Here is a 22500-nt window from a genome sequence, read left to right as displayed (position 1 = left end):
TTCCGCTGTTTAGTTACCCCTTCAGTCGAATCACTTCGACGTTACATTGGGATCTCGCCTGAGAGACCGATCACCTCTGAGCCTTATTAAAAAGGCCAATTGAAAATTGGCGAGTGGACGTGCGCTGAGTTACACGGTTGCAGTATGCTTCCCTTCCTGCAGGAGAGTTGAGCGCAGACTGTCCCCTCACTCTAAGTATATGCCGCTGCTTCACCGCATATCACATGCAGTAGATGGAGCTAAGTAGGTAAGCATTCACTGGCCGTGAGGTTTCCCAGAGGTGCCCAGAACGCACCCCACACCCTCTTGGGGCCTTTCCGTCGCCTTCAGAGCCGCGGGACGCTCCAATTGAGCCACTGGCCTCAGTCGAGCTAGCATTCCTGTCATCAAGACAGCGCTCCTGACCGCCCTGGCTCCCGTTAAGAGGGCAGGAGACCTACAAGTTTTCTCTGTCAAGTAACGCCTCATACCCTCTGGGACCCCCCCGTCGCCCTTCGGGGCCGCGGGGTGCTCCTCAGGAGCCTCGGGCCTCAGTCGAGCTAGAATTTCTGTCAGTAAGACAGCACTCCTGACTGCCCCGGCTTCCTTTAAGAGGGTAAGTTACCGACAAGCTCAGGTTCCTCAGAGGTGCTTAGCACGCACCTCATACCTCGTGGGCCTCCCCGTCGCCCTTCAGGGCCGCGGGTCGCTCCGTTGGAGCCACGGGCCTCAGTCGAGCTAAAGTTCCTGTCATTAAGATAGCGCTCCTGACTGCCCTGGCTCCCATCAAGAGGGCCTACAAGCTTCTCTGCCAGCAAAGTGTGTCGAGAATTCGGGCCCGGTGTTCTCCACGTTACCGTCGAGACCCCGGCTCGGTGCCCAAGGTCCCCACCACGCCTTTCCGCGACCAGGTGGTAGACCTGCAAGCTCTGCTCTGGAGGAGGCAGACCCAGTCGTGCGATGTAGTGTCGTTAAATATGTGAGACTGAATCACTCGGCACTTCAGCCGCACCAGCAGCTTCATCTGCCTCGGGATTCGCAGAAAGGGAATGCTCCCCAAACTGAGGTTGGCTAAATGGTGGTAGATGCCCCTCCCTGTTATACCCAGGGACAGCCGTGATCCTTGGTTCATGGCACCTCACCAGCAGATGTAAAAATCGGAAGCTGCGGGCTGGGCGACACCCTACCTTCGCTTGGTTCTCCAACCTTGCGTAGAGGCCGTTCTCCCGTGTCCTAACTTAGGGACTCTCAGGCGAGCGGGAAGACCGGCTGGTGTCGGCTTGCTGCGCCATTCCCACGTGGATCCGTGCGCTATTTCCCAGTATGTTCCCTCCGGCGAACCCTGGGTCCTCCTGCCCCGCAGTCAGGGCTAGGCGCGGAGTAGTCCTGCACTGTGATCCTGCCTGGGTTTCCTTCGCCCCGCAGGTTGTGGCTTAGTTTTTTATTATTCCAGCGGAGGAGACCGCTGTTTCCCTCGTATATCCCCAAAAAACTTTTTATGGATATATTGAATTATTCTTATTCCACATGTAAAATTTCATGTGCTCCGCCCCCCCAACCCATGCTTCAGTACAACTGGCATCCCTGGAGGGGCCCCCTTATTGGGCCCCAGGGCGTTGGGAAGGTTACGTTACACTTCGCCTGCCGGCACGTATACTTGTCAGCACGTGAAGCTGTTGCGTAACGCGGCGTCAGGGTCGTGGCCTTTTCCATGGGTTTGTTCCCAATGTAACGTCGAAGTGATTCGACTGAAGGGGTAACGTCTAGGTTACGAAGGTAACCCTCGTTCCCCGAAGGAGGGAACGGAGACGTTACATTCCCCTGCCACGCCCCTGGCGTCGCGCTGACGCCGGGCTCTCCCGGCTCTTCAGCAAAAGCCTGACTGAGTGGTGCGCGCAGCCATCTTATATACCCGTATGTACGGGGGCGTGGCCGGCGCGCACGTCCACTCGCCAATTTTCAATTGGCCTTTTTAATAAGGCTCAGAGGTGATCGGTCTCTCAGGCGAGATCCCAATGTAACGTCTCCGTTCCCTCCTTCGGGGAACGAGGGTTACCTTCGTAACCTAGACGTTATCCCATTTCTGGCAATCCGTGACTATAAATCAAAATGTTAACCAGTGGTGTTTATTTACAGTTTTTTTTTTTTTATTATTGTCTTAATTGTTAATAAGATACATAAATGTGGAAAATTCTCAGCAAGAGTATCCACCAGGCCCGGATTGGCTAATCGGGAGGACCGGGAGAATTCCCGGTGGGCCGGTCCGTTTTTTTGGCCGCGAGGGCCGGTGTCCCTAGCTGCCTGCACTCACAGCAGTCGCCAGGGGCGGACTGTCCATCGGGAGAATTTTTGGCCCGCTACCCTCCAATTTTTATTATTATTATTTAATATTGTTGTTGTTGTTTTTGTTGCCGGCCTAATGTACTAAAGTGGTTATTTCAGAATAAGCCATTCAATAATAAAACTCTAATAAATCATAAATCGCATCCGCGCGTCCGCCGTCCGCCAAAACGACGCGAGACTGAAGTAGAAGTGCCCAGGTGGAGCAGAGAGACAAATCTGTCCTGTTTAGGACCTAAAGCGCAGGTCTGTTACATCTGTAAACAGACTATTGTAGTTTTGTCTTTGTTTACTTAAGTATTGAACTGCTAACAAATGTTAATCTATAAAAAATATCGTTTTAAAACAGGTTTAGGGAGCTACCCTTATAAAAATTAACTGTGGTTTTACAAAACATGTTTACTATAGTTATACAATAATTATACAATATACAATGGTTTTGCTACACTATACTTTCACCATGGTATAAAATTATGATTATACTAATGGGAATCAATCCTAAAAAAAAAACAAAAAAACATGGTTACTATGTTTACCATAGGCTCAATAATATCATGGTTAATTTTCCTTAGGGCCAAACATGACCCATGATAATGCAAAACATGTTTAGTTTTAAGATTTTTTAATAAAGATATATTCAAGATGTAGCTAATTTTTGTTGTTTTAATTTTAACATTACGACAATAACACATGGTCCTAATGTAGTGGCCCTCTTTTTTCTGTTGCCCTTTTTTCTATCAAATGTTTTAGTACTAATCATAAATTATATATAATTTTGAAAGCTTAGAAGCTCAAGAACCATCCTGGTGGCTGTCTCCTCCCCCTTAGCAGCAATGTCAAGTGTCATTTTACAAAATCACAACTTTTTACAATCTTGACAAAAACATGTCTTTAAAAAGGTCTCAGTATTTCTGCAATAATCTGCTGATTGTCTTCTTTAAAAAAGACCAACCTTAGATCTGTACTGTATAGGTGGTTGTAAAGGTCAAGATGTGTTTATGAAAAAAGTGACAGATACAAGAAAATTTGTTTAAAAAGTAAACACACATGAGAGACAGAGAGATTAAAAGAGATTAAAAGGCAAATTGGAAGTTCAAGAGATAGCATTTAATTATTTTACCCAGTTGATTTCAACTTTTCTTTATGTGATGATGAAAAATATTGTTGTCCAGGGTTTCAAATTTTGGTGTGGGATGGCCTGGATAAGTGTGAGATTTCCCGGCCTGAAATTTTGTCTCAGTCCGCCCCTGGTTAACGTCAAGCTAGTTAGGAGCAGTGCAAAACAACGATGTCTGCAAATCACCGTTCATGTTTATGTATCAAACCTTTTCTTGTACTGTTGCTCTTCAGCAGCAGCAGCCTCTAGTCCAGTTTGCTGCTAAGAGTGAAAAGCCAGGCCCCGTAACATTACCAAGCACCAGTCATGAGCCCAACACACTAGAATGGGCAGGTAGGACAGTGCAATACTTGTTCTATTCTTTATTTGTGTTTAAGGACTGAACAATTTTGCACAGAATATATATTCAGATATTGCAGAAAAGGACATTGTGATGTTTAAAAGAATAGTGTTAGACATTTACCCTTTAATGTTCTCATTTATGAAAAATATTTGAACTTATAAAGCAGCTGTTTACTTGAAAAAGACATGATAGTGTCATTAGAAAGTTTAATACATTTTATTTTAATCTTTATTTTATACATATAGCTTAATATACATTTGTATTTATTTGATATTTTTTCATTTCAAGGTTTGGATATTTATGAGCACTAATTCTAACAGAAAATAGATACTGATACTGTTAAACATTATATTGTGTTAACTGTTCAAATAAATCTTCACTGTGAAGCAACACTTAGGCTACTGTATTTGCACTGAATTGGAAATGACGTCATTTTAATATAGTCAGTCGTGAACTAAAGTGGGCCGGTCTAAGGCTTGAAACTCCAGGGCTGAAAAGGAGTCCCACTCCGGCCCTGGTATCCACTATCCTTGTGTTATTAAATCAATAAATAGAAAAGGGTTGTTAAACATCAGAGTTGTTTATAAATACAAACATTTATGACACATGAATGAATTTCACTGTTATTTATTTAAGATAATAATGTTCACAGTTATTTCTGATTCTCCCTCCCGATCTAATAGTGACACGCGAAACAGCAGTCTGGGTCCTCTGTGCTCAAATACATTAATTTCTCTAAGAAATTGAAATAACACCCTATAACAATCTGTTGACCCTTCCCGAAGTATATCTACTAAATTGAAACATATTTTCATTTCTTCTGATTTCGCTATTAATTGACCATATGCACGGATTACTTCCCTGTTTAGTCAAGCCAGCTAAGTCAGTTCTGGTCAACTGTACTGTGCCGAAATATGAGCGTACTTTGTTTGTTTTGTCTACATAATCCACTCACAATCGAAGAAAAGTGTTGTTTGTCTAAGAGGACCAAACGTCCATGTATACCGTTTCAAGAATGACAAATGCCAGTTTAAAAAAATAGGCGTATAAGTATTGGTTAAATATAGGCTATAGATTTTACAGTTCAAGATAAAACTTAAAAGATGTAGTTATTAAATTTTATTAAATATTTCATATTCCTATCGATTCATATTGAGTGCATTATTTAATTATTATACCACAATTATTTAATGCATTTGTAGTGAACTATATATTAGTATTTAAATAATTCACCCTTATAGACTGTTCGTGTGTGAGTTTAATGATTTTCTGCACTTCCTATACTATATACTTAAGGAAAAGTACTACAATTTAATATACTAGTAATTTTATAATAAATCGAAAAGCAAGACGTCTTGAAAAATATAGGGAGTTTAAAAGGCAGCTGCATAATAAATCCTCTGCTGCCATCTTTTGGTTATATGGGTAATTCCATATTACGCTCCGTGCATAAGGTCAATTGTCTTCAGTTTCATATTTCCTGCACTCTAATATGACGTGTTCCACTGTTTCTTCATGCCGGCAATATTCACATTTCCCTGTGCCATGTTTACCTATTTTCAATAATGTTCCATTTAATCCCGTGTGTCCAAACCGAAGCCTTGATATTATTGTCTCTTCTCGCCTATTCCTCCCTGTACACCTTATTTCTCTCACTCTCCTTTGAATCTTATGAAACCATCGTCCTTTCCTATTTTCTTCCCATTGTTGTTGCCATTGTTTCTTTAATTTATTTTTAATAATAGGCCTACTCTTAATTTCTGTTCTACTAATACTAACTGTAAAATCAATTTGATTATTTTTAGTAACTTCCTTTGCTATTTTCCTATCTGCTATTTCATTTCCCTTAACTCCATGTTTTCAACGTCATTACTTTGCCACCAATGAGATGAATTGTGGGAGTTACGTTATCTCGACATTATTAATTTATCTACAACCAATAAGAAGGCATGTGGGCGGGGCGACACGTGCAGCCCCGCCCCAGATTCAGCCCCGCCTCGATCTGCAGGCTGCAGACAGGGGCTTCTCGGGTAAGCTGTCCGCGAAGCGCTCGCCCAAGCGGAAAAACGCGCTGTTGCTGCCAGATCCTGATTGCCGAAAATCATTGTGTTTGATGCACAACTTACTCGACTAAATCAAATGAAAAACAAAAACAAAAAACATCCTAACTGTATATTATCATAATTTCTCAACAATTCAAAATGTGAAAGTCCACTTAAAAAAATATATTTTTTTAAATAATAATAAACAGGGAAAAGAGGAAATATTAAAATATGATTTCGTCTTTGATTTTATTGGTTTCTAAATAATCTAAAGATATAATTATTTTTGGTATTACTGGTGGTTTTAGCACTAAGCATACCTGGTAAAAAAAAAAAAAAAAAAAAAAAAAAAAGTCACCGTTCGCCAATACTGTGCATTAGTTTGTTAAAGCTGCCTGTCTATGATCTCATCAGTAATAATAAAACGGCAGTAATGCTGAGGAAAAAAGAAAAACTATTGTCTGTAAACTTTCAGATACCTAAAGAACACTTATTTTAAATAAGTAATTGTTTTAAAAAGTACCTTGCTTATACAGTTTAAAAAATAAAGTAAAACTGGCACAAAATAAATTTGATATAAAACATATGAAAATGTAGCCATGTGCAGTTCTATTGAAAACTAAGAATGTGAGCATCATGATATTTAGTTAATAATGAAAACAGTAATTAAATTAAATTGAATCTTGAAACCAGTGAAGATTGACACACCTACTTTTACAGAGATTTCAACTATAAACAAAAAGCATATAAACTGCAATTTTACATGTTTTTAAAATTGTAAAGTTGTATTTGCACAGCAGAAAAATTAATTGGGGAAAAAATGTAGATCAAGAATCGTTTTGGAATCGGATCGTGACTCCCAGAATCGGAATCGGATCGGATCGTGAAGTGCCTGAAGATTCCCACCCCTAATATATATATATATATATACTATGTTACATAAAATTGTCACAGTTCTGTCTGCTTATGTCTTTGGTTTCGCCCGTTGTCTCCCCCTGTTGAGCTGTGTCATTTGGTTTAGCCCATCGTTTGTGTGATTCCCGGCACCTGTCTCTGTAATTAGTCACCCTTTAAAAGTCTGTTTGTTTCTTGAGTTCTCTGTCGGTCTTTGTGAATGTTTAATGTGTATCGTGTGTGGAAGTAACCTGTGTTCCTGCTTGTATCTCTGAAGACTTTATTAAATGTAAATAGTGTTTATTGTTTGTCTCGTTCCGTCCAGCACGTCAACACTCATAACAAAAATATAATTGCATTAGAAAACATAAATGTTTATTAATAATAATAATTCTTCCATTATGTTTAAATAATTTTTAAAATAATTCTATATACTCTGTTATAGAAAGTATAATTATATTCTACAACATGTAGTAATAATAATAATGCAAGCTAAATAATTATGCTATATACTGTTGCATAACATATTATTACATTATAAAACATAAAAATATGTATGTTTATAAATAATAATAAATTTAACCAATTTCTAAATTCTAATTTCCAAAATCCTCGAGTGATTTGCCAATTTAAAACACTTCCTGCAAGTTTCTCTAAATAAGAGCTTCTACTAAATGTCCCAATTTTAAGTTATTAGGGCTTTCCTTAGAAAGTTCCAAAATATGAGGCAGTTTTAATTAACATTCAGAAAAAAAATCCATTATTTCATTGTTATTCTTATGCATAATGGCCTTCCCTGCAGAGTGTGCATATAACATTCTGTACTGTAGGTTTATTAGCAGCTGCATTCATTGATTGCCAAACCCACCACCTCAGGCCCTAAACATACATTCCCACATGCGTTAACTTGGCAAATATTTCCATAATTCCAGCTTCTTAATATGTAAGATTTTGCGGATTCTTTCCCCATAGCCTCACAAAAAAATTATTCCAAAGCACTTTTTGAAGACAAACTTACAAATGCAACTTGCTAATACAAATGGACTCGGTCTGTCTGGAATATGGTTGTTTTGGAGTGATATTGCACATCCTGTTTACTGCACATTTTGTGTGCCCTCATTTTCTGTCATTGATGTCTAACTTATTCCCTCAGCACACTATTCTGAATAGCAAAATAAAGACAGAGGCCTATTTAGACTAGAAACAAACCTAAAACTGCCACTAAACACAAGCCTCACAATTTGACATCATTGCAAACAAACCTCAGCAAAAATCATATTTAGAAAAGAAACTTGCCTGTTCGCTGCATCTGTCATATTGTATTTTGCTCTCCAGATCACTTTTTTTTGTTGAGATTATACAGTTTATACAAAGGAACTTTCATTATTCAACTAAACAATAAATGCTGTTCCCATGTGCTCTGCAAATCCATCATTGTAAAATAAACCTGATACATAAAACATGAAACAGGTCTGTCATATTATATGAAGGTCAGACTTAATATATGCAGTATAAGTACTTCTTTTGGGGAACAGCATGTGATTACACATTATGTTAATGTATTGAAGTATATTAGTGTGTTATGACCACGGCATAATGATGTATAGTGTTAGCATTGAAAACTAAACTGTTAGAGTCATGCGTTCGCTCAGCCATTAAACATGGAGGTCAAACTTCATTGCACACACAAACACACAAACAAGATCTTATCAGCTCTTGAGACAGTAATTCAACACTCCACAGCCCACGCTGATTTAAAGCCCAAACTCTCCTTCTTCCAGCGCACTAATCTTTCCCGAAACAACGCTTACCAAATCATGGATATTTACAGCCATGTAAACAGGGCATTACATCAGCAGTGGAGACATCCGGCAATATCTAAAGAAGTTTAAAATGGAATACAGTATGTCTTATTACTATTATATAACTCATTGTAAATAAATAATAAATTGTAAATATCTGAAATAAATAAATAAATAAATGGAAACATCATGGTGCCGTTGATGTTGACTACTACTACTACTATTACTACTATTATTATTATGCACAATACTAAATTTCTCAACCGATTTCCGATCATCCATTATGACATCTGCCGATGCAGATAGTTTGGTTTTCTTAAGGAAATAAAAAAATTGTGGGGGAAATCAATCAATCAATTAATCAATCTGTTACGAACCCTGCCCGTGTTCTTCCGTCTGCTCACCACCGGAGGTCGCCCGTTCATTACATTTACTTTCACACATCACCCTGGACTACACTTCCAATGTTCCACTGCACTTTCACCCGTAACCAATCATCTACTGTATAAATACGAGCCCATTTCAGTCATTCACTGACGAGTATTGAGTTAGCATAGCTACCATACAAAGCGTTTTCCTTGTTTTCCTTGTCCTGTCTCTCGATTCCCTGCCTGCCTCTTTGGATTACTCTTTGGTCTAGCCCCTATGGATTTTGTTCGCCGCTGATATCGACCCTTGCCTGTTTAGATTACTCTGTGTTTTGTCCTCGTTACTCTTGATTGCTGTCGATCGATCAATCAATCAATCAATCAATCAATCAATCAATCAATCAATTTATGCTATAACTTGAATGACATATAACTATTTATAATCTCTATAATTGAGGTGTTACAGTAATCCTTCCCGCCACATTAACCCTTAAATGCATATCTTGGGTCTTTAGTGACCTGGGCGCCATTCACTACCCTCTCCCTCTTTCATTTTTACAGTTAGACATCAACTTTACTAGTATTCATCTATTTATTACAAACAATATAACAAGAAAAAAAAAAAAAAAAAAAAAGAAAAAAAAAAAAAAAAAAAAAAAAAATATATATATATATATATATATATATATATATATATATATATATAATAGTGTCTGTTTTCTTTTTACTTTTTATAAAAAAGTGTATAGGGTCGCTAGAGACCTGAGGTGTGTATTAGTGTAAATATATATATTTTTTACTGCACAAAAATATAAAAAAAATATTAAAATGTCTAATGACTCAATACATACAATCCACCTTTATTCCTCGAGGTGGCATTGTTTAATAGACAATACTGATGTGATGTTTGACTTTGAAGTCATTGAAAACAATAGTTTTGAGAACATGCTTGAGATCACAAATATGAGGCAGATGTTAAATGTACTGTGGAGGTGCACTCTGACAATGATGGCGATGGTCAAATCATCTGCTCAAATTGAACCCTTCTATTCAAAATGTAATGAAATGGTTTTTTTTTTTTTTTTTTTTTTTTTTTTTTTTTGCTATTGCAGATGTTAGATGTTAGGTCATTAAAGACCTAAATATGTAATAATGATTGGGAGACCTGGCAACCCTGACTTGAACTACAGATGAACCTGCGTTTGTTTTTAATTTAATTTAATTTAAGTTTTTTATTTTTTATTTAATGATTAAATATTTATTGAAGTGTACATTTTGACAGCACATTTTGATTTAGTCTTAGTCACTGAATTTTGACTAAAATGCCAGTTAGTTTTAGTGATCTGAAATGTTTTTCTTTTAGTTTAAGTTGACTAAAAATCTAAATATTTTAGTCGACTAAATCTGCAGTTACAGTACATTTAGTCAACTAAAATTTAATGGGTTTAGTTGCAGTGTAATGCTTTTATGAGCATTATTTACTCATATATTCCTGGAGAAAACATCTAATAAACTGGTAAGTTGAAGTAATCTTTCATGCCACATTAAAAAGCATCAAAATTGCTTTAGTTTTAATCGGCTAAATATAAGATTTAGTCGACTAAACTTTAATGGGTTTAGTTACAGTGTAATGCATTTATATACAGTGTTATTATATATATTATATTATACATAACATTAACAGCACAGACAACAGCAACTAAATTAGGCTGCTGTACCTTTAAAATGGATGAAATATACTGAAAACCTCAGAAAATATCCCAACAGTTTATGTTTAGTTAAGACATAACCAAGTGTATTTATGTAAATACTCATCAAAAGGGACATTTGACATCATTTTGTGTTGATTTTGAGATAAAACTCAAAAATAACTAAATTTAGTACTGAGGGACAATTTTCTTTGAACGTAATGCAGGTCTGAACTGAGTTCTCTTTCACGTTGTCACACCTTTTAAATGTATCCATATGTCTGCTCTTCTCTTACTCCCAGATGGTAACATTTTGTAACATTTTATGGGACATGCAGCAAGTGTATGCTATGTTACGTGCCGCCGGAAACCGTCTTCCCAAATCATCCCTCCCTAACATTTTTGTCTCAGTTTTTGTCAATTTGTCAATTATGCTGAAAATTATAGGTGTGTTCACGCCATATCGGAATTCCTGTAATTACGAGATTCCAACTTGTAAAAAGCGTTCACGTCCTAGTAGAACTTGTAATTACAACTTGTGAACTGGGAGTCTTCTGAGAGCTACGACTTGTACCACATGACCGCTGTACCACCTGACCAACGTAGGCTCTGTTTAGGCATTGATAGTGTTGCCATAGAAAAGCATAATTCCGAGTCTGAAGACGTGAACTGCTTCGAGTAGGACATCACGTGTTGTCATCTCGAAATTACAGTAATTATGATATGGCCTGAACGCAGAATATTTGTCAACAAAATTAACATTTTGATTGATTGATTAATTGATTGCATTAACTTTGACAGCCATGTATTGAGACATTTGAGGTCTGGCACGTTTTGACACAAATTATTAAGTCTTATCTTGCAAAGAGCACCAAGTAATGCAGGACAGCTACAAACATTGTCTAAAACAGGTGCACAATGCCCCTGAATTAACACCACTCCATTTAGTCCATTAATGCCTTTCAGAAGTACTTTGCAAACTGAAATGAGTTTTTTGTTGCACATGCAGAACAGACTCTTCTAAATATGTATGCCTGAATGGGATGTGTGTTTTAGCCACAGTGATTTATACTAATGCATCTGAATCAAAACCTATTGTCTATTCAAACTTCATTTTGAAATCACTGTCAAATGAGTTCAAGAGGTTTTGCGCAGTGAGAAAATCACCGCATGAAGCGCATCATTGTTATGATTGATCACTTATATAAGTGCGCTCAAACAACAAGCCTCTATACGGAATGATAATTACATCAACTCAACGGCTTCATCAAAAATGCTGAGATAATTTAATCTGACCCAGTTTGTGTGATTCATTTTTCTAGGTCTTGAACTCGACATGTATTTTTCAAGTCAATAATCCATCATAAGATGCTTAATCCTGCCCTACCAACATGCTCAGCATTCATTCGTCCTCTCGGTTTGTCTAACTCTTCGTGACATGTTAACTTATTTTCATAGTGAGATTCGACATAAGGAAAACGTAACTAGCGAATGCAAATTCTGAACGACTAAATTCTGCTGGGCGTTCTGCTGATGTTTGCCTTAATTAGCGCAGCGCCGCATGGATACCCTGAGGAAAATAAACTTGGGCAAGGAGCGACTGGTCTGGTTCCTGCTCGCTTCTGAGGTAACCTCTCTCAGTCAGAGAACGTATAATATCAGTCAGCCTCTACAGCCTAAATGACCCTGAAACGCTCTGCTGCCCACCCTCTCCAGATACTGTCATCATCTAACCTCTACCGTACTGTCTGGATGAGCGTGTGAAGCTCTGCCGCTGAATGAGGTCAGCCAGACAGATGTGGTCTTGACACATTACTGTTGGTTAGCATAGACAACCTTTCAGACCCCCACTGCTATGCATTCACTTCCCACACTGTGATAAAGCCCTGGTGGTTGGTTATATCAGCTGTTGTTGCCCTTACTCGTCACGCATTATATGTGAGTGTATAGCAAAAAATAAATAAATAAATAAACAAAGGAATATCCATCATTTAAAGGATCATGAAAATCAGATTTTTTTGTGTTTAAGTGCTATAATCCGGTCCGTGGTGTATCTACCAACCCAGCAAATGGGAAAAAGGACAAACCAGGAACTTTGTTTTGGTAAGCATTTCTCTCCCCCTGTGACTTAGAAAGGGCATCTAATTATAATATTACCACCCCTTAATCTGTTTCCACCCACGGCACCGCCATTTAGTTTCCGCAAATGACAATGGTGTACCACTTTTAACGCCATCACAAAACTTCGAGCAAAGCATGCTAACTGTTCTGTCTTTGGCTGCACAGATGAGCACAGATCACTTTTTAGAGTCCCAGCCTCAGAGGAGACAAGAAAGCAGTGGATTTATTTTATTTATTTATTTATTTATTTATTTATTATGTATATTACGCTGCTGCCACACAGATCTAATATAAACTTGCTATTTCTTTGTGCGTGCTTCGGATGTGTGTGCTCAGAAAACCCTATAACAGAAGTTTAAACTAATATAGTTTAAGAGATTTTTTTTTTTTTTTTTTTTTTTTTTTGGGAGAATACCTGAGGAACGAGCTGTAAAGGCCCTGGAAAAGGGGGCGGGGAGCAGGATTTAAAAAGACATGCACGAAAACACCATGATTCTGCTTTCATTCAAAATGGGCAATTCTCTAAACTGCTTGTCCTAAGTAGGGTCTGCTGGAGCCTATCCCAAAAGCAAAGCAAAGCAAAACAAAACACGAAAAGTAAAAAAAAAAAAAAAAAAAAAAAAAAAAAAAAAGGAACTTCACAGACACATTTTGGGGACTCCTGAGACCTATCTGACATATTGTAAAAAGGGGTTTAATAGGCCTCCTATAATTCTCTTAACTGCTTGTCCTAAGCAGGGTCTTGGGGATGCTGGAGCTTATCCCAACAGCAAAACATAACAAAACTAAAAAAAGGAAAATAAAAAAAATAAAAAACAGAAGTAAAGAAAACAATGCAACATAAAGACAAAAAACAGCAATGCAAAGAACAAAGCAAAGCAAAACAATACAAAGAAACATAAAAAATAATAATAATAATAAACAAACACTACAAACCAAAACACAAAACAGAGAAAAGTAAAGAACTAAACAAAACAGCAACATAAAAAAACTAAATAGGGCAAAGCAATAAATACATACATTAAAAAAAAAAAAGAAAAAAAAGAATGGAGTGCAACAAAAAGCAACATAAAAACTAAACAAAACAGCAACAACAACAAAAAACTACTGAACAGAGCAAAAAGCACAAAAAGCTAAACAACAGCAAAGCAAAACAAAATGACAAAGCAAAACAGAAATCAGAGAACAAAACAGAACAGCAACATGAAAAATAAATAAAACAAAGCAACAGAAAAAAAAGAACAAAGCAAATCAAAACAACAACAACAACAACAAAATAACAGAATAAAACAAACCCACACAAAATGGAACAGAACAAAAGCTAACAAAAACAAACAAACAAAAAAATTATTAAAACAAACAATTAAAACTTCAAATAGAGTTGCTTGTCTATATAATTTAATTATCTGAGTGTCTACACTAAGTGCAAATAGCCTGCTTTGTTGACCATTGTGTTGCTGTGTGAGGAGTAAAGTGTGTAACACATTTTGACGCAATCAACCCGAGTTCGAATCCGTCTTTTGCCGAACTCATTCTTCTGCCTTTTCACATCTCATATTAGACCGGATATGCTTTTATTTTCAATAAAAATGTAGGAAATAATTGAAAATTCTAAAATGAATGCCTCATTGGTGTTTATCGGTTAGGGGTAGGTGCACTACTTTATTGTCCCAATAAGGCGGCATCGGCATCAATTTAATACTTTTAATAAAAATAATAATTTACACTTAGTATGTTATCATTGCATACTATTTTATAATGTACTACAGCACTGAGGTGCAAATTTCTGCCACTAAGTAGCATAAATATCATAACTACTATTTACTGCAAAAAAAAAAAAAATACTGCTATTTTCACATAGTGTATTTGTCTAAACAGCATTGCTAAGAAAATACTGCTATTTTCATGTAGTGTAAAAAGCATCTATCGCTATTTCTACTGAAAATAAATAGCCACTGCCTTTAGTTATATATTTATATTATATCATATCAGCATATAATATGGGAAATATACTTGTACTTTTTAAATTTAATTTAATAGTATCACAGCCCTATTATACAGTATATTCTCACACTTCACAGCCAGTTATGTATTCCACCCCTTGAGCAATGAATGCACAATACAATGCTGGGCACTGTACCAAAGTACAGCACCATACTCACAAAACATCATAACACAATACATCTCAATTTCTGTCCTATACAAGAGCATTTAAGTATATGCAATTACAATAAAATACTTAATATCCATGTAGGGACATTAACAGAGCAACATTCAGGTGCTATCATTGACCCAATGCATTCAAAGCAAATGTGTCAGCTTCATGCGTGATTGTGGCATTTCAGTCATATCATTCCCAAAGAAAAATTATGTTTCTGACTATCGATGTGACATTTAGAGTCAGCTGCCACCGAAAAGCTTTGGACTGAGGCTATTACCCAGAGTGCCTCAGCAGTCAGCTCTTAAAGCCGCTTCTGGAGCTTTAAAGAACCCTTCACCTTGAATTAGGCCAGGGAGGGTATGCGCTAGACCGTGGCAGGCCTGTTTTCCAGAAGGAACATGCATACTTCTTCTGTATTTCATTTTTCCCCTTTAGTTGACCTCTGACCATAGCTGTGACTTTGCTTTGCTGGATGGAGCTTTTTCACGCTCGCTAGACAGCCAACAACTGTGGTCTGTTTACTGTAAAAAAAATCTATATGCCACCAAGTATGAGTTATGACTAATGACTGTGGCAAAATAAGAGTTAGAACCAGCTGTGGGATGATATTAAATAACAAAAGTACGAAAATTAGCTAGTAGATTGAGTTGAATGTAACACATGAATGTTCTGTAACATGCAAAAGATGGAAACCATTAAGTACATGAGCTGAGGATGGGCTTTTTTTATTATTAACTTACAGATTCCTATTTTAATGAAAAAGTAAACTCTGACGGTAAAATCTTTGTCTTTTAGTCCATTATATTGCCACTTAAAAACAACATTACACACTGTTAGAAATCTAAATTGAATCATGTGTGGAGAGCTTGGTGCGCCTTGCAGCTTGATTATGTAAACACATCATATCCAGATGATTAGACAGTGGGAAGCAGTGTTTGACATTGATGTGTTTTGAACCCTAGATCTGTCATTTTCGGATATGAAGTAATAAATGATGAGAAAAACATCCAGGTACATCCAGTACTGATTTGCTTTCTGATCTTTAGGACTGGCTGTCTGCACTGTCATTCCACAAGTAATGAAATCAGATCGGTTTGTTCAGACGGTGTAGTCAATATCCGGTACAGTATATGCTTTCCATAGTAATGGCTGCTGCATTTTGAAATGTATGGTGTTTGTTCATGGCGAGCGTCCATAAAGAACTACTTTAAATCTGAGCTGAAAGTCCAGACTTACCACAATGTGCAAAAACAAGGTATTAGTCCGATTACAAAATCTAATTTCAAACCATATAAAGATGTTGTTTGATAAACTCCTAATATTAATTGTCAGCTTCTTTGTCACATGATCTTTTAGAAATAATTTTAATATGCTGATTTCCTGCTCGTGAAACATTTGCTATTAGTATTAATGTTAAAAACAATTGCTCTGCTTGATATTTTTGTGGTAACTTTGAAATAGAACTGTTTTATAACATTATAAATGTCACTTATTAACTGTCACTTCTAATCAATTGAATGTGTTACTGCTGAATAATTTCTTTCTTTTGAAAAAAAAAAAAAAAATTCTTACCCCATATTTTCTGGTGTTCATTCATGCTATTAACAGCTAAACACTTTTGAGTCAAACACGTCAGAGAGAAAAAAATCTAATTTTGCTGTTTGCCTGAATAAAACCTAAATGTCTCAAAGAATGTTCATAAAGATGCCTCACTCAGAGTATCATCAAGTTAAGGCATGACAGCTGCCAGCTTCAACTTCTGTGCTGATTTGTCATTTTAGGTGGAATTCCATATCTAGGACAATGTGGAATATTTCACCCAAAAATGAAAATACAGTCATGTTTTTCCAAACCCATATGACTTTCTTACATTCTTCTTTCCACAGACCACAAAAGAACACATTCTGAAAGAATGTCCAAGCTGCTATTTTCCTTACATTGAGAGTGAATGGCTAGGGGCTGTCAAAAATTACAAAAGCACAATAAAAGTAATTCTCATGAATAATGTTTTCTGGCACCATTTAATGGATTTGTTAGTGAAAGAGTCTGGAAAATAATGATCTATAATTTCAGTTCTTGTAAATACATAAAATATAGTGCACAGGTAATATTGAATGAACTGCTTTAATTGTAAACTACCTGTCAATCATTTCAAATAATTAAGATAATAATACGATTTTTGATTTCTGAAGGATCATGTGACACTGAAGACTGCAATAAAGGCTGTTGAAAATCCAGATTTACAATAAAATGAATAAATTACATTTTTAAGATATATTTATTATTTTAAACTGTAATTTCACAATATAACCATTTTTTTTTTTTTTTTTTTTTTTATGGGATCAAGTGTTTAAGGCCTTTAAGCACATGTGTAGAAAGGAGTTATGTTTTATTTAGCAAGCATATAACCACTTAGATCATAGATGAACAAGACTATTTACAGCTGATACCCAGCAAGCAATAGTCGTCATTTCACCGTCTGGGTTAACTATAAACCCGATATAGTCCAGCTATGTGTAACCCACTTCCAGCCCAAATAACCTTGAATTTGGTTGCATGCCATTTTTTTTTTTTTTTGGCAAAATAACTAGTTAGATGTATAATATTCCATCCTGTAAGCAAACTCAGCAACAGTTACAAGGTTTTATGGTTTATTTTTTTTATTTATTTATTTTTTTTTATCGATGACTAGTCTAATATTGGGATATGTTTAGACGTCTATTAAATTTTCACTGACAGCCCAAATACAAACTTGTTTTAGCCTAGACATCTGGGCTGTGTTTTCACAGCTAATAGATGTCTTTTAGACCAAAAATTGCTTGCTGGGTACAGTCAACTTACTGAAGTAAAACATTATCTTTAAAGCTTATAAACAGTTATAGTGCCACCTATGGTCCAATCTTCATAAAACTTTGCATGCTTATTTAGAATCATATGTCACATGTGCTCACTTATTTTCGTAAAGTTCTGAATTTTCGTTTTGGAGATATAGGCTTTTGCAAGCACTTGACCACGCCCCTTTTCTAAATGACTCTGTTATAGCTACCCAAAGGGTAATGTTTAACATTTATTTATTGATTGCTTGATTGATTGATAATTATTGATAGAGTCCAGATAATTGTACTGCAGTGGTTTTATTGAGGTTAAGCGAAAAACCAAAAACGAGTGCGAGTTTTTTACATAATCGAGAATATTTAATGAGCAATTTGATTGACATCAGTGGTTCTTGAAGCAATGTTGCTCAGTATGAGGAGATCTATTAAGTTATATGAATATTGTGAGGATGTGTGAAACACTGCATGGTTACAGAGGCGTAAAACAGACCTTACAGACCTCTACACACTTAAAAATAAAGGTGCTTTATGATACCATAGAAGAACCTTTTTGTATAAATGTTTCCATAAAGAACCTTTAACATCTGAAGAACCTTTCTGTTTCACAAAAGGTTCTTTGTGGCAAATAAGGTTCTTCAGATTATAAAAAGGTAAGCAAGAATGGTTCTTTAAAGAACCTTTGACTGAATGGTTCTATGGCATCGCTTAAAGAACCTTTTGAAGCACCTTTACTTTTAAGAGTGTAGGACCATGAGTCAAACGTGCCCACCAAGTTTCATTCTGATTGGCCTCTGTTAACCTTGTCTAATAGGCGCTCAAAATTCAGGCATTTTGAGATTTGCAAATGTCCTCATAAACACTTGTGGCACAAGACAGGCCCTGTCCCAAATCACACCCTAAATCCTCATGATCCTTCTCTAAGTCCACACTTTCGTGACGTAATGCTGCTTTTGCTGGTAAGAAGTCTACTGTGGAGCTTGCCCCAGTATGGGCTCGGCAGAAGTGTGTGTCGTGGGTGTATAGCGGCTGCAAAGGGGGCGCTCACAAGCAGCCTTCTGAATGCTAAAATGATGAATGGGACACCCTACGGTCTCATGGACTAAATAGACACATGTATGCAGTGGCCATTGTAAGTCTGCAAGACTGCAAGTGCACGTGAAGTGTTCCATTTGGGACAGGACCACGGAATACCAATTTTCAAGTCAGTTGGAGTAACAGATGCATAGTTATAGCCATTTTTCAGATTTTTTTTTTTTTTTTTTCTGTTAAAGCACCAACAAGTGGTTTCTTGTTTTCTTTTTTTAACTGTGAACAAAGATTGAGCTCCTACATACATGTTCCACGTTTGGAAAATATTTCTTTCCATTCAAGAGTTACAGGCTTTTCGAGCCAAAAGTTCCAACTCACTCTCGGGAAAATCTTTCTGCACTGGTTTGGTTCCAGTTTGGGTGAAAAACCTAGGACAAGGTCACAAAATAAGGTTTTCAAAAAAATTGCAGGTAAATTTAAGCCTTCAACTAACAGTTTAGGAATTATGAGCGATTTTGTATTTTTAATCGCTGTAGCGCCACCATTACATTAATTGGGCCGAGATTTGGTGACATTTTAGACATTGTGAGAACTACCACTTTTCCAAGTTTTAAGTCTCTACGACTTATGGTTTGGTCTGCACATCGGTTTTACTTGGAGAATGCTGATTCTTGGCCATTCTAACAATTACAATAGGGTTTCAGTGCTATGTGCTTGAACCCCTAAATATTACTGTTTTTACTGTATTTCTGATCCAATAAATTTAGCCTTGGTGAGCACAAGAGAGGGGGAAAAATCTTTTGACCAGTAGTGTATTTTTATTGTGCTTTTTGTGCTTGATAGTCTGTGGTCAGAACATCCTGCCAAATATATCCTGTTGTTGAAGTCATAGAGGTTTGTGAGTATAAGAGAATTTTGAGTGTGTTTTTCTTTGAACACCTCACTGCAGTGTGATTTGAAGTGTACCTCTATCTGAGAAGCGTAGAATGGCTGGAGATGTTCATGAAGGCTCCACTGGCGGCGTTAGTGCTGAGGATAGCGGTAGACTCGGGCTGCTACATGTGGACAGGCTGGCAGAGAGCAGAGACTCGAGGCATTGGCCCAGGAACATGAGAGTATCTGGCGCTCAGAGCCACGACTGACAGCGCTGCAGATTTCGGAGCTCCATCCACCTGTGAAAGGAGAAAGGGAGGAGGGACATTTACACGAGACACAAAGCATGTCTGTCTGGATTTTTCGCCTCCCGGGACAAGAAGGCCAATGCATTTCCAGGACAAAAACAAGAGCTAGATAGTGGATTTGCTCCTCATTTTTTTCACATCACAAAACAAATGGAAAGAAAAGAAAATGAAATGCGGCAAGAGCGAGGACATTAATAACGACCCAGAAGTGTCACGCTGTTTGAACACTCCTACCATCACTCTTGATAATAGCTGCCATACGCAATATATTTAGCTCCATTTTCTTTGGAAACAAATCCTTGTTATTATTTCAAGTGTTTCTTTTACAGTTGTCTGCCTCTTGCATTGCTGGTGGTTATAGCTGTCCCACTGGACAGTTGGCACAATTATAGTTTGTTCTTTCTTATTCTCTAAATTCATGCCACTGCACAAACAAATGCTGCTTAAACCAGCAAAGGGGTTTTCTGTCGATTGCACCATTTTAATTACTTCTTTCAGGGTGAACATGCTGTAGGAGTTATGTAAACCGAGCTGGTGTTTGTTAAGCTCTGTTTGAGCTTGAATCTCATGAAAACTCAAAGATATGACATATTTAAAGACCATTAAGATGTTTTTCGTTACTATTCTCATTAATCATAATGCCAAATAAATCAATAAATAAATATGCAATGATTTGTCAATGACTCAACAATAACGTCACAATGCAAAACATTTACCACAGCATATACTATAGTTTTACATCAATACAAACATTTGGAGAAAATTAACATTACATCACTTATTCGCCAATGGATCATCTGCAGTGAATGGGTGCCGTCAAAATGAGAGTACAAACAGCTAAAACAAGTAACTCACACAACTCCAGTCTAGCAACTAATGTTTTGTATATATATGTATGTATGTGTTATATATATATATATATATATATATATATATATATATATATATATATATATATATATATATATATATATACAGTGGTGTGAAAAAGTGTTGGCCCCCTTCCTGATTTTTTATTTTTTTGCATGTTTGTCACACTTTATTGTTTCAGATCATCAAACAAATTTAAATATTAATCAAAGATAACACAAGTAAACACAACATGCAGTTTTAAATGAAGTTATGTTATGTTAAAACATAACTGTGGTTATCAAACCTGAGTTCAGTTTCTCTAGCCACACCCAGGCCTGATTACTGCCACACCTGTTCGCAATCAAGAAATCGCTTAAATAGGACCTGCCTGACAAAGTGAAGTAGACCAAAAGATCCTCAAAAGCTACACATCATGTTGAGATCCAAAGAAATTCAGGAACAAATGAGAAATTGAGATCTATCAGTCTGGAAAAGGTTATAAAGCCATTTCTAAAGCTTTGGGACTCCAGCAAACCACAGTGAGAGCCATTATCCACAAATGGCGAAAACATGGAACAGTGGTGAACCTTTCCAGGAGTGGCTGGCCGACCAAATTACCCCAAGAGCGCAGTGACGACTCATCCAAGAGGTCACAAAAGACCCCACAACAACATCTAAAGAACTGTTCGTGACCTCAAGCTGAAGCTTACTTGAGTTCTGCAGCAGGACAATGATCCAAAGCACAATCCACCTCTGAATGGCTGAAGAAAAACAAAATGAAGACTTTGGAGTGGCCTAATCAAAGTCCTGACCTGAATCCTATTGAGATGCTGTGGCATGACCTTAAAAAGGCGGTTCATGCTTAAACCCTCCAATGTGGCTAATTACAACAATTCTGCCAAGATGAGTGGGCCAAAATTCTGCACAGCACTGTAACAGACTCATTGCAAGTTATCAAAAACGCTTGATTGCAGTTGTTGCTGCTAAGGGTGGCCCAACCAGATATGCATCATGACATTAATCAATGGACTATAGTTACTTTTGAATTACGTTTTTATCTGTTTGGACTCACCCATTCACTAAGTGATGTAAAACTACATTTTTCCAAATTAATGAAGAAACAAACTTATCTACATCTTGGATGGCCTGAGGGTGAGCTCATTTTCAGTAAATTTTCATTTTTTTAACTTTCTCTTTCCTTCTGTTTCACTTGAAGCCATCAAATGCTTCCAGATGGTTTTTAAATGTGGAGTTTTGTCAAAATACTTGGTCTGAAGCCAATGATAAATTCTAATAAAACCTAGAACAAAACAAAATGGTCATTTTGGCTGTTTGCTATCAAGGCTTAAGGTTTTTCTGAATATGCATTAAGACTTGCAGGTCTCTCTCTCTCTCTCTTTTTCCTCTCTCTCTCCTAATCTCTTGTTTTCCCACCCTGATCTCTCCACTCCACAAACCTAATTAGAACTTCTTAATTAGACATTTATGTCCCTAACTGGGAAGAATGCCAAGCCCAAAAAAAAAAAAAAAAACATTGGATATCGTATGATTTGGTGTGCACATTGTTTCCTGAATAACTATTTCTATTACTGGGTGTCTCTTCAACTATGGGCACTTTTAGCCTTGTTGACAAAAAAATAACCTTAAAATACATTTTCACTCTCACTATGTCCAATGTCCTCTGAAAATACAGTCACAGCAGAATTGTCATTTTGTCAGCTGACACTTAAAAAATGTTTTGATGTGTTC

At 37.0% G+C, this 22500-nt stretch overlaps 1 protein-coding gene across 1 annotated transcript in view; it reads right to left on the bottom strand.

Moving 5' to 3' along the window:
- The window catches only part of LOC141284826 (leucine-rich repeat and fibronectin type III domain-containing protein 1-like protein), a 75795-nt gene that overhangs the window by 17423 nt on the left and 35872 nt on the right, over window positions 1-22500 (bottom strand). Inside the window, exon 2 of the mRNA XM_073817846.1 lies at window positions 19685-19890. The gene's annotated coding sequence lies outside the window, so the exon portion shown is untranslated. The remainder of the gene's footprint in view (window positions 1-19684; window positions 19891-22500) is intronic.

The sequence above is a fragment of the Garra rufa genome, chromosome 14 (genome assembly GCF_049309525.1).
Source record: "Garra rufa chromosome 14, GarRuf1.0, whole genome shotgun sequence".
NCBI classification, from domain to species: Eukaryota; Metazoa; Chordata; class Actinopteri; order Cypriniformes; family Cyprinidae; genus Garra; species Garra rufa.
Note: the sequence above shows the minus strand (reverse complement) of the source record. Positions and strands in the feature narration are given on the sequence as shown.